The sequence below is a fragment of the Anastrepha obliqua genome, chromosome 5 (assembly GCF_027943255.1).
Source record: "Anastrepha obliqua isolate idAnaObli1 chromosome 5, idAnaObli1_1.0, whole genome shotgun sequence".
In the NCBI taxonomy this organism is placed as follows: Eukaryota; Metazoa; Arthropoda; class Insecta; order Diptera; family Tephritidae; genus Anastrepha; species Anastrepha obliqua.
Window position 1 is genome coordinate 6,786,071 of NC_072896.1, and position 13,256 is coordinate 6,799,326.

The following is a 13,256-nucleotide window of genomic DNA, read 5'->3' on the forward strand; positions in this document are numbered from 1 at the left end:
TTAAAAAACGTCTGATTCTTATTTTTAAAACAGGGTTGCCATTGCAATATTATTCTTGTGAATACCTTTTTTTAGCAAATATGTTTTCTGACTGAATCACACTTTTAAGCATACACAGAAAAAATTAAATAAAAAATTTGGGTTTCATAGGGTTGCCACAAATATAGTCCAATATTTTCCAACATTCATTCTAAATAACAGAGGAATGATTAAAATTAATCACGATTATGTTATGGTTTCAGTGTCGTTAAAAATTGTCAAGTAATGTTATTCAACAATAGGGTTGCCAGGTATGCAATGAATTATTTTTCTTAATATTTCTTTGTTAAATATTTCTTATGGACAAGCCTTGCTTTTAAGAATAAAAGCATTATTTGAATAAATGCCAACTTTTATAGAGTTGCCACAATTTTGTAAGTAATATATTTTCAAGTATATTAAAATTGCAGTTATTGAATAAATAGAACTCGTCTTTATATTTATTAGTTTCATTAAACTTTTTTTTCGCTATCTATAAAAATAGGGTTGCCAAGTATGCAATGCAATTGTGGGAACTTTCTTCTTTTTCATAAATAATTTTATTTTTTTATTTTTATTTAGTAGGTAAATATTTTTAGCGCAGCGTTTACACAAATTCAAACGAAATTTTTATCAATAACTTAGTGTCTTTTAGGGTTGCCACAAACATAGTGAATAATTCTATTTGTAATATTTATGAGATGTCTGTCTATTCTAAAAAAAGGAAGGTAATTATTTTAAAAGGAAATTAATTTTTGTTGCCAGATATTTTTAATAAAAACTTTTGCAATTTTTTTAATTCTTGCTTAATTAATTAGTATTTGGTAGTTTTAGGCAGAATTTTACTTTTTATGATACAAATTCACCAATTTTTGTTATTAACCCTTACAGTACAGAGTGGAGGACTTAACGTCTCCCAAGATTAATTTTTCTTTAATAACTTTGTAAGTAATTTCTTTCTATCTTTTTCTGTTTAATTAGTTAAGTTTTATTTTAAACTCTCTTTAAAACCATTTTTAGTGGCACTTTATTATTAATTTATTTATAATTATAAGGCAAGTTTTTCGTTTGGGGGAGCCAAGTATCTCTTTTAACTCTCTTCATTCAACAAAATAGTGAGCTAAAGTACTTCTAAAATATGAAGAGCAAATTTTTTGATATTTGCAAAGGTCTGATATTAAATAATTAAATTCATTATTGGAAACCAAAGTTTGAAAGCAAATTTACCATAACTCAGCAATCTTACTGATTTCTAAAATATTTAGATGAGGCTTACCATACTAAAATTATACAATATACATATAATACTCTAAAGAGCTTCACATACTATACACTTTGAACCATCGTTTTATCAACGAAAAAGCCATCAGCTGTTTCTAGTATCATTTTCTGTCAGTAGTGTTTTTCCATACATCAACTGAAATTATCATAGTTCATGTCAAATTAAATAAGTAACTTTCACTGCAATAATTCAAATTGCTTTTAAACCGATTTTCAAATAACAAAGCGGAAACTGCAACAACAAAGACACCTAACGAACTCCCATTGCCAGATATAAGACAAATAAAAGCGAAATTGTCTTGGCGAAGAACGAAATACAAATACAAACGGAAAACAAAACGAATCAACATTTCCTGTTCTTAATTTCGTTATAATAATTCTACAGTTAATTTCAAAACATAGTGCAGCTCACTCATGCAAATCAAAAATTATAATTGTGCACGTATTTTATGGATTTATAAGTGTGTATGTATGCATGTATGTGTGTATGTAGTTATGTTTACGTATTTCCGATTGCGCTTAAAAATGCCTAATTGGGATTTTATTATGTTTGTGGGTCAAACAGTAGCTGAAATCGAAATTTCCTACGCTTATTAGGAAACCTTGTTAGAAACTTAGAAGCTTTCGAATGCACGCAACCTAACAAAGTTTTCGTAGTACTCAGTACGACATGAAGTCAAGCTAATGAAAGTTCAACGCGTCATACTTGGCTGGCTATGTTATTTTTTGTTTTTTTTTTTTGTTTTTGGTTGGCTGACAAAAACTTAACATAAATATACTTACATACAAAATCATACATAGTCAGGTATTTATGACTTAATAGTAAAAAAATAATATATTTAGTGGCGCAGACTAAATTATCTGGCAAAAGTGTATTCAAAACTTGGTCAGCAGGTCAGCAGATGAGACTGGTAAGTTTCTAGGGAAATTTGTATGGGAAGTACAAGATTTTCTTATTCACAGACGAAAGTTATTGCAGCGGTGGCAGAAGAAGGGCGAGTAGTATTCAAAAACTTATTTATGACTGGGTGGGTTGAACGCCCGCTCAAATAATTTGCTCTTAGCAGTTTTTCTGTGTAATTATAGTATTGAGAACGCCCACTCAAATAATTTGCTCTTAGCAGTTTTTCTGTGTAATTATAGTATTGAGAAAGTTTGCTTTACTGGCCCGAAAGATGTAGCGAAGTATTAGTGGTTAAGAGTTAGTAAACTATTTTCGCTGTTATGCAAATTTCAACTAAGAATTTAACTGCAGTTAAGAGCTCTATTAAGTTTGAGAAATTTCAAATACTCCCACCGCATAGAAAGCAAAATAATTTACATTTGAAGCTTGCCGGCAACAGTTTGTAGTTTTTACTTTGTTTATAACAGAATATAAGTAGGTAGTTAGTAATAATACCAGGACTTCCTATACCAGGACTTCATCAAAACTGTTAATGAACTTCCAATTTTAGTAAGTTTTGATCGACTTTACGTCTTGGTTGGGATTGTCGTACAGCAGCATAATTCTGTCGTGCCTCCCTCTCGCTTTCATAGTTATTTTCCCTTTAATGCAACTCTCCCATAAATAAATTGGAATCGATAACAATGGAAATAGTAATTAGATATTTTGCAATTTTTTCTGAAAGTTGGTTTACTTATAGGCTATGTAGAAAAAAATTTATATTTTTGAAATCTATTTAATATTGAAAATTTTGTTTTGAAAACAATTGTAATGTTTTGTTGAAAACTTTTCGGAAAAAAAATTATTTTTCAACTTTTTAAGACTAAAACGAATAACTCCGACAGCCCTAGCAGATACTTCATCATTAAAATAAATATCAACCTGTTCTACGTTTTATGTCATATAATTCTTATTTGCATTATACCTCTTATATTGTAAAAAGAAGTGTACTTTAAATAATGATTTAATGGTACGCTTATATTTTCTTAATTGTTATAAAAATTATTAAGTGTCGAAAGTTGACAGATGTAATAAATTGGAAACAAAAAAAACTTTTTAACGGAACAACACAATTTTTCGTCACACAATTAAAAACATATAAACAAAAAAATTTCTCAAACTGTATTGCTTTGTTGAAATTTTTTGGATAAAAATTTGTATACAAAATTATTATAAAAAAAATATTTAACAAAATTTTTATATATTTTTAAGAACAAAAAAATTCGTTTTTTTAATTTTGTTGTTTTGTTGAAAATTTTTGGGAAAAATGTTTTTTATGCTTACTAACAAAACAAGACAATTTTTCGACAAAAAAAACCTGTATACTTTTAAGGAAAAAAAATTAAAAAAAAATTTTTTTTTTTTGAATGACAATTTTTTTTAATAACTTCTAGGGTGGGCCATATAGCGTTTGCTTTTTGAACCACCTATTTTTTTGAGAATAGTAACACAAATGACATGTCAAATGTGCTCATAATTTACTCAAAGGTTTGACATTTACGAAATGGGACGCTATACGCTTGAACAAAATTGGGAAATATTGAAAACCTATGAGTCTTCTTCTTCTTTCGCGGTTACAGTAAATGGCGAGCGTTACCGTGACATGTTCAACGAGTTTTTGTTTCCAAAAATTGAAGAGGATGACATGGACGATATTTGGTTTCAACAGGACGGTGCAACTTGCCATACTGCCAAAGTTACACTCGAACTCGAACCGTTTTTGAAAACCGAATAATCAGCCGAAATTCCGATATCAATTGGCCGCCTCGGAGCTGTGATTTAAGCCCGTTGGACTATTTTTTGTGGGGAGCCGTTAAGGACAAATGCTATGCGAACCATCCAGAGACGATTAATGCTTTAAAACACGAAATCGAAGTTGACATTCATGAAATTGGAGCCCAAGCAATCGAAAATTTGCTTAAAAATTGGGTTGATCGAATGGCCTACTGTAAAGCCAGTCGTGGCAGTCATTTGAACGATATTATTTTTCATTCATAAATGACAATGTTCAATCCTCAAAATAAAAAAAAAAGTTTGAAAAAGTTTTGATTCGTTTTTTTTATAGCCGATTCAAAAAGCCAATTTTACAGGGTGGACCATGTTAAATAGTTAGTGATAGTGATTAAATAAAACTAACTTCATTAAAAAAATAAAATAATTACACATCTATAACGGACTTAACTTGTAACACAACTTATGGCAGGACTAAGTACTCGTCTAACCTAACCTAAGTACTTGTATATATTTATATGTATATCTATATATGTTTTCCTTTAACTTCCACTGAAGCAAAGGACATCATTTGACGATTCGTTAGCAATTTAGCTTCCAATAAGTAAGTGGCTACCCCGCCTCTCCTAGCTTGGTGATAAATGAAAACTACCAACACTTTCAAGCCCGGTTTGGCCCGTTTTGGTCCGCGAGTAGTATTTTATTTCCCACCTACTTGGCATATCTGCCGAAGGTTCCCCTATCTGCCACCTGGTGACGCAATTGATGGGAAGCAGGCAACTCCATACGGCCTGCCAATTTTGAATGTCTGTAATCTGACGTTTAAACTTTTTTTCACAAATAGAATACTTTAGAAATGGTTTTATACCAATTTTTTGAATAACAGATGAGCTCACATTTGCTTACAGTGGTTTTCTGTCTAATTGTTCTGTCTAAACTTTGCTATAATTTTTTAAGATCGATTCCAGAGAAATTAAAACCGGAAACTTCAGCATATCAACAAATAGTCATTTCAAGGTGTTAAATGTAGTTAAATTAGTTAAATTAAATTAAAAAAGGTTTTTTCACATTACATTGTAGAAAATAAATTGGAAGCTTTCAGCTAAGTAAATTCACGCATGACTTTCACTCAGGCTTCAGTTTTTAAATCTTAGAATTCAAGAACCTTTCGCCGCCTACTCGCAACTTCAACTGTTTACGCATTTCGTTAAACATAATTTGCATACATATAATTACATACATTAACATAATTTACATACATATGTTACTAAAAACAAGGTAAAATTCGTATAGCCAGCTGACACTATCTCAAATTTCTATAAGCCAAATGCTTGTTCCACTTTTTCTGACACCTAGTGGAGTGTTAATAGGAAATATATTCAATAACAAATTCATAAGCTGACCACTTTTACTTTGCATTTGAGTACTTTTGAATGATAAGGTAGCTGTAGAGACTTTATGCATACAGTTATAAACTTGTGTGTGTATGTATGTATGTATCCACAAATATTTTTGTATACTCCCGTGCGAGCGAAGTGGAACGTGCGCCATGCGCTTGTTTCTGTTTACGGTTCCTATTGATTCCATATTTGATTCACTTTTTTTTTTTTTTTTTTTGTTAGATTTTTGTAGTGCTGTGGTAGATTACATGGCGCTCCAGGCGACTTTAGTGCTCGCAACCGCTGGCGAGAGCATAGCATAAACTATGAAATTTTTCCTATATTTCATTTATGTTTTGAATAGTATGACAATCAAAGAGGCACATGCTAAGTGTGTATGAAAGTGTGTGTATTTGCGCTAGTATGTGAACATATGTATATGCACATAGCTACGGATTCATGCACATTGATGAGTTATATATTATAAGTAACTTTCCCCTTTCGCTCTCGCTCTCTTCATTATCTAACTGGAATAATTATTATAGCTATGTAAGTTATATATTTAATTGTTGTAATTGTTGTAATAGTAAATGGGGAACTCTTTCTCTCTTCATTTTAAGTATAAATCTAACTGTTAAAATAAATTGAATAAGTATAGTTTTTAATGTTAAAAGCAGTCTTCAAAGTCACCTTGAAGAGTAAAGACAAATTCAAACTTGTGCTATTTTAATAAAGATAAATTAAATTATAATAAACTAAAAAATAAAACTTCAACAATTTATTTTATTTTCAAAAATAAATTTAACTGGCGACGAGGATGGGATATGTTACTTAAAACATATCCAGTGATAATCGGGAAAAGAAAAGGTTAAAATTTTCAACAAACCGATGTGAACCGCAAATAATTCAAGTGGACATTACTAAAGTGTGGCAAAAAGCGAAATTTTTGTAAACTTAAAAACTAAAAACTAAACCAAAAAAAAAAAAAAAAAAAAAAAAAAAATATTTCGTGTAATAACTAATCCGAAAGAATAGTTCTAACAAATTTATGATCGTTGAAAATAATTTGAACTTAGCGCAGTTGAGTGCAAAACGGCAAATTTGTGCATAATTTGTGAGCAATTTTACTGCCCAAATTGATATGACTACTGTACATATATATATTTAAAGCGGACAAAATCTTTGACAAACAAGAAAAAAGATTGGCTTCGTAAAAAACAAAAAAAAAGGAAAAGAAATTACTAGAAGTTAAAAGTTAACGGAAAAAGAGAAGAAAGTGTACGGTGTGCATTCCAGTGCTAACGGCGTGAAAGACGAAAGAGAAAGCAAGCCAGCTATCATTAGAGAAAGAAGCAGAGCAGCGTTTGCTTAGAACAAACAACAACACCCACAATGGCTTTGACGCTAGCTGAGAGCTTGCGTGAAGCGAGGAGCTTGCCTGCATTTAACGGGAGCAGTGAATATACGCTCAGCAACTACCTGAGGGACGTCGCAACTGTGTTGCAGCTAACGCCAGCAGAACATGTACAGACAATAAAAACAGTATTAAGCAACAGACTGCAAGGTAAGGCGTTAAAGGCGGTTGAAACCTTATTTAACCCTACATGGGAGGGTATAATAGTTAAGCTTAAGGAGGAATTTGGAGTAAAAAGAAGTTTTTTTAATTTAAGAAGTGACGCTCTAAACGAAGAAGCTAGAAACATTGAGGAATTACATTATAAATTAAGTAAAATTTTAAGTTTAATGAACACAAAGTATAGCTTAGAACCTGACATTTTGTATACACCTGAAAATAATGAAAAATTAATTTTTGATATTTATGTAAACTACTTACCTATTAGTATTAAATCTCTTTTGCTACAAAATAATATTAGATCTATTAACATAGCTTATACATTTTATTTAGAAAATAATTTATTAAAAGATATAAAACTAGTAAATAATAAACAAGCGAATAGTTTTGCGTATAAAAGTTTTCAAAACAATAATGATTTTCGAAATAACAATACCTTTCCAAATAATAACTTTCAAAATGCAAATAATTCATTAAATAGGAATGGTTTTCAAAGATTTCAAAATTCAAGCACCTTTCCTAATTATAGTAGCCGTAATAACAGAAATAATAGTGGTGGTTTTAATAATTGTAACAGAAATTTCAGAAATTTTCAAACGCAAACTTTTAACACTTTTAACAGAAATAATCAGCAACAACAAACCCAAAATTATGACTTAGAAAATTTTAGTAATTTACGACAAAATCAACAAAATTCATATAATAGACATTTAAGTAATAATGAAGAACCAATGGAAATTGATGCAATTCACGTTACAGAAAATTTTCCTGTGCAGCCTCGAAATTATCATTACCCATAGTAATATTAACTATAAATAATACAAAAACAAGATGCCTAATTGATAGTGGTGCTGCTACTACCCTCGGAGATTATAATTTTTTTTCCAATATAAGAATAAAGAAAAGTTTAATAAAACCAATTTTATTAAATACCCTGGTCGGTAATAACATTATTAAAGATGAAGTGATAGTAAATGTGCCGGATGAATTTAAAGAAAAAAATAGCACCATGTCTGTTAAATTAATTAATTTTATTGATAAAAAATTCGATTGCATAATAGGAATAAATATTTTACAGCCCTTTGGAGCTATAATAGATTTTCAAAATAATACTCTTAAAGTAAATAATAACGAAATAAAACTAATTGACTATAAATTTAACATTTCTTATGAGGAAATTAATTATATAGAAAAATTTGAGCTGGATAAATTCAAAGATTTAATGCCTACAAACTTAAATAAGGAAGAAAATAAGTTATTAGAAAATTTTTTACATAAAAATAAAAAGACGTTTTATATTAAAAACCAAAATTTAACTACAACTACCTGTGTAAAACATAAAATAATAACTACTTCTAATAAAATAGTATACTGCAAGAATTATAGGCATCCACAGATTTTAGAAAATGAAATAGAAAAGCAAATAAATGAAATGTTAAAAGAAAATATAATACGCCCCAGCAAATCGCCTTATAATTCCCCTTTGTGGATTGTTAAAAAGAAGTCCGATAATTCGAACCAGCAGAAATGGCGATTAGTTATAGACTTTAGGAAGCTAAATGAAATAACTGTGGATGACAAATTTCCTCTGCCAAATATAGAGTCATTATTTGACAAGTTAGGTAAGGCGCAATATTTCTCGTCCTTGGACCTTGCGAAAGGCTTTCATCAGGTTTTGATGGAGGAAAGCGACATTGAGAAAACGGCTTTTTCAACGCCCCGTGGTCACTTCGAGTTCATTCGAATGCCCTTCGGTCTCAAAAACGCGCCCGCTACATTTCAGCGAATGCTAAACTACATTTTGGCTGATTATATAAATAAAATTTGTATAATTTATATGGATGATATACTAGTCTTTTCAACCTCGCTAACCGAACACTTAGAAAGCTTGCAAAAGGTATTTAATAAACTGAATGACTACAATTTAAAGGTTCAAATAGATAAGTGTAGATTCTTATCGAAAGAAACAAACTTTCTTGGTCATATCATAACAAATAATGGGATAAAGCCCAACCCCGAGAAAATTAATATAATACAAAACTTGGAGCTACCAAAGTCAGTAAAAGAAATTAAATCGTTTTTAGGTTTAACCGGATATTACCGGAAATTCATTAGAAACTATTCCTTTGTTGCTAGCCCTATAATAAAATATTTAAAAAAAAATAGTAAAATTGATATTAATGACAAATCTTATATTGACGCTTTCGAAAAATTGAAGAAAATTTTAACAAATCCACCAATATTATGCTATCCAGACTTTAATAAAAAATTTGTATTGACCACGGATGCAAGCAATGCTGCTATTGGCGCGGTGTTGAGCCAGGATGGCAAACCAGTAAGTTACGCCAGTAGGACTTTAAATGGACATGAAAAAAACTACTCAACGCTAGAAAAAGAATTATTAGCCATTGTATGGTCAGTGAAATATTACCGTCCATACCTTTTTGGTCGAAAGTTTCTAGTTCAAACTGATCATCAGCCTTTGAAATGGCTTTATTCACTTAAAGAGCCCAATTCTAGAATCATCCGATGGAAAATATTATTAGATGAATTTGATCTCGATATTGAATATATTAAGGGAAAGGAGAATAAGGTAGCTGATTTTTTGAGCAGAGTTGAAGTAAATCATAGTACGGAAGAAAATGTAAATATTAATTTCTTTAGAATAAATAAAATTGTTAATAAATATAGGACGCAAATAAGAATAGTTAAAAATAAAAATAAAGAAACCGAAATACTTTTTAAAAAATATAAAATAATATATGTGTCTGAGAATGACTTAAATAATACTCATTATTTGAATGATTTATTTAGACGTGAAATAAAAAGAGGAAAAATTGGGGTATACTCGGAGCTTGACAATAATAAATATAATATAATACAGAACAAATTAATTGAATTATTTTCTAGTAACAATAAAATAAATTTCATAAATTGTACAAAAGTTGCTAGTGATATTGAATCCGAGGAATCTTTATTGAATATCATTGATGATATTCATATTAAAGGTAACCATAGAGGAATCCAGGAGAATTTCGAAGAATTAAAAGATAATTATTATAATCCTAAATTATTAAAATTTATAAATAGATATTGCAATAACTGCAGAATATGTAATGAAAACAAATATGACAGAAAACCAATAAATAAAATATTACAACATACTCCAACACCAGAAAAACCAAATGAAATAGTACATATAGATATTTTTCAGATACAAAAGACTAGTTTTTTGACAACAATAGACAAATTTACGAAATTAGGAACGGCACATAAACTAAATGACAAAAATATGGTAACAATTAAAACTAAAATCGAAGAGCGAATCGCATTTTTAGGAAAACCTGATAAAATTATTATGGATAATGAATTTAATAATGCACTTATAAAGTTGTTCTGTCAAGAAAATAATATAGAAACTCATTTTACAACACCGAATTCGCACACAGGAAATTCAGATGTAGAAAGAATGCATTCGACTCTCTTAGAGCATATAAGAATATTAAAAAACGCTGAAAATATTAATGACTCTGAAGAATTAGTACTAAAAGCAGTTAATTTCTATAATAATACAATTCACAGCACGACTAAATTAAAACCAATTGATTTTATAAATAAGTTACACATAAATTTAAAAGAGGTTAAGGTAAGATCTGAAGCAATTAAAAAGAAAACCATTGATAGAGAAAATATTAAAAGAGAAAATATTACACTTAATTTACAAAAATCTAATTTATATATTAAAAATCCTACTGCAATTAGACAAAAAACTGCTAAAAGATTTAACAGATACCACCACAGCAACCCTAATAAAGTAGACACTGCACAATTTAGACGCCCATTAAAGTCTATAAAATAAAATAAAAATAAATAAAAAAAATAATAATAATAAAAAAAAAATGAAATGGATTTGTAGAGCAAAACATGGAAAACTATTCGTTAATATTTTTTTTATATTAAATCACACTATATTTATTTTTTTAAAATGTAAACTATAGAATAAGAAATGAATATTTATGGCTAATATAGTTTAATATTTATCTTGGAAAAAAAACCGCTAAACAACTTAAATATATTTCAAGTTATTAGTTAAGTGTGATTTAAATCTGTATCACTATAAGAAACTATTAAATTTTCGGATTGTATATTATATTTGTAAAAGATTCGACGAGACTCGAATTCTTTAAGGAGAGGCGAGTTATATATTATAAGTAACTTTCCCCTTTCGCTCTCGCTCTCTTCATTATCTAACTGGAATAATTATTATAGCTATGTAAGTTATATATTTAATTGTTGTAATTGTTGTAATAGTAAATGGGGAACTCTTTCTCTCTTCATTTTAAGTATAAATCTAACTGTTAAAATAAATTGAATAAGTATAGTTTTTAATGTTAAAAGCAGTCTTCAAAGTCACCTTGAAGAGTAAAGACAAATTCAAACTTGTGCTATTTTAATAAAGATAAATTAAATTATAATAAACTAAAAAATAAAACTTCAACAATTTATTTTATTTTCAAAAATAAATTTAACTGATGCACGTTTTCAAATCTTCGCTTTGAATAGCATTTGCTAGTTTGCTACACATTTGAATGTACGTATGTATGTATGTGCGTCGTTATTGTAGAGCGCCTGTGCATTTGCGACAGTTACACACTAACCACAGTTACTTAATACAAAATTGTAAGTATATGTCGGGTGATTAAATATCTTTATTGGCACTGCGTTTTTATTGAAATTTACATAACGTTGTGCTAATTGTATGTTTGTATGTATGTGCCGTTTGAAAAAACAAATGCAAATACACACAACAAAGCATTACATATCAGTTGCAATAGCAATTGCATTTTTGTGGTATATTTTGCATAAATACAAGCTAAGTATACGCATACATATGTACATAACTCTGTGCTGCACATGTCAATCAATGCTATCAATGCAGAGGAAATCCATACTTGAATGCTAAAGCAAACTATGTATGTAGTTGCTGCTGCTGCGGTTTTTATATGAAAATTAAAAACTTGAAATAAAAAATAAAAACAAAAAACTGAATGTAACAAAACAAAAAAATAAGTAAGCGCAATTTTTATAGATATGCTCTACCTCTTCTTTCTTTCACAGCATTACAATACCGCGGCGTCAAAGCTTCGTTCAGAATGCTCTTCAAAAGCGGTTGATTTGAGCTTTTGCTTTGTAGTTACGTATTCCCAAATCCTTGAGAACGTTTATCTACCGGTTTCTCGATCTGCATGCGGCCTTTACGCCAATTAGCTTTCCAGCTATGGCTTTCGTCACGGCTGCACTTTAACCAAAACGCACAGCAGTCTCGTTTTGAGTGAAATCGTTTAGTTTGTAGTTGCACCGGACATCATCCATCCTTATTGGGCCAAAAATATTTCTTAAATTTTTCCTTTCCATCCTAACAACCAGCGTGCAGTCAGTAACTTTAAGAATCCATACCTCACATCCATACGTTAAGATTGGTCGGATAAGGTTCTTGTACATAATTAGCTTTGTAGTTTTAGACAAGAGCCGGGACTTGAACAAGTTAAGGTGGGCATAATACGTTTTGCTGACGGCGTTTAAGGGATCCCTGACTGCAAAGTCGAATCACCGCTACTTGTGAACATAACTCCCAGGCACTTAAAATGCTGCAATGCTTCAAAAGTATCAGCTACCACATGAAAATTGTGCACCGGTGTGGCCTACACTTCAACAAATATTTGGTTATGCTCTCGTTTATAAACAGACCAATACCGTTCGCAATTTTGTTAATTTTTAAAAAGGTTTCTTTTCGAGAGATTCGCGATGTCATCTGCGTAGGCACATATTTGGGTTGTTTTAATTAACACGTTCCCTGTCCGCTGAGCCCCATATGGTTCAGTAAACGTGCGCCTGATATGCACTGATACGTTCCTGAGCCATATGTGCGTCAGGGGGTATATGAACCAAATGTGTTTCATGAACGTGCAGAAGCAAAAATGTCCCTCTACGCTCATGGACCATATGTGTTTCAGGTAGAAATACCCTACATCCGTTTTTGTTTTTTTTAATTATTATTATTACTAAAGCTATCCTATGACTACAAAAAAAAAACAAATTATTCAAAAAACCCTGTTGGACTTGTCGGTCAATTTTGCATTTTTGTATTGGGACAGGGAACGTGTTAAGGTACCACCTTTGTTGACTACCTTTACGACGAAGTGCTGCATCAAATTACAAAAAAGGGCATCACCTTGTTTTACACCTGTTTCAATAGAGAAAGAATCTGTGAGCTTCCCTTGAAGATATATGTATGCTCTTAGTGTTTTGATAATTTTGGGTACACTACGTA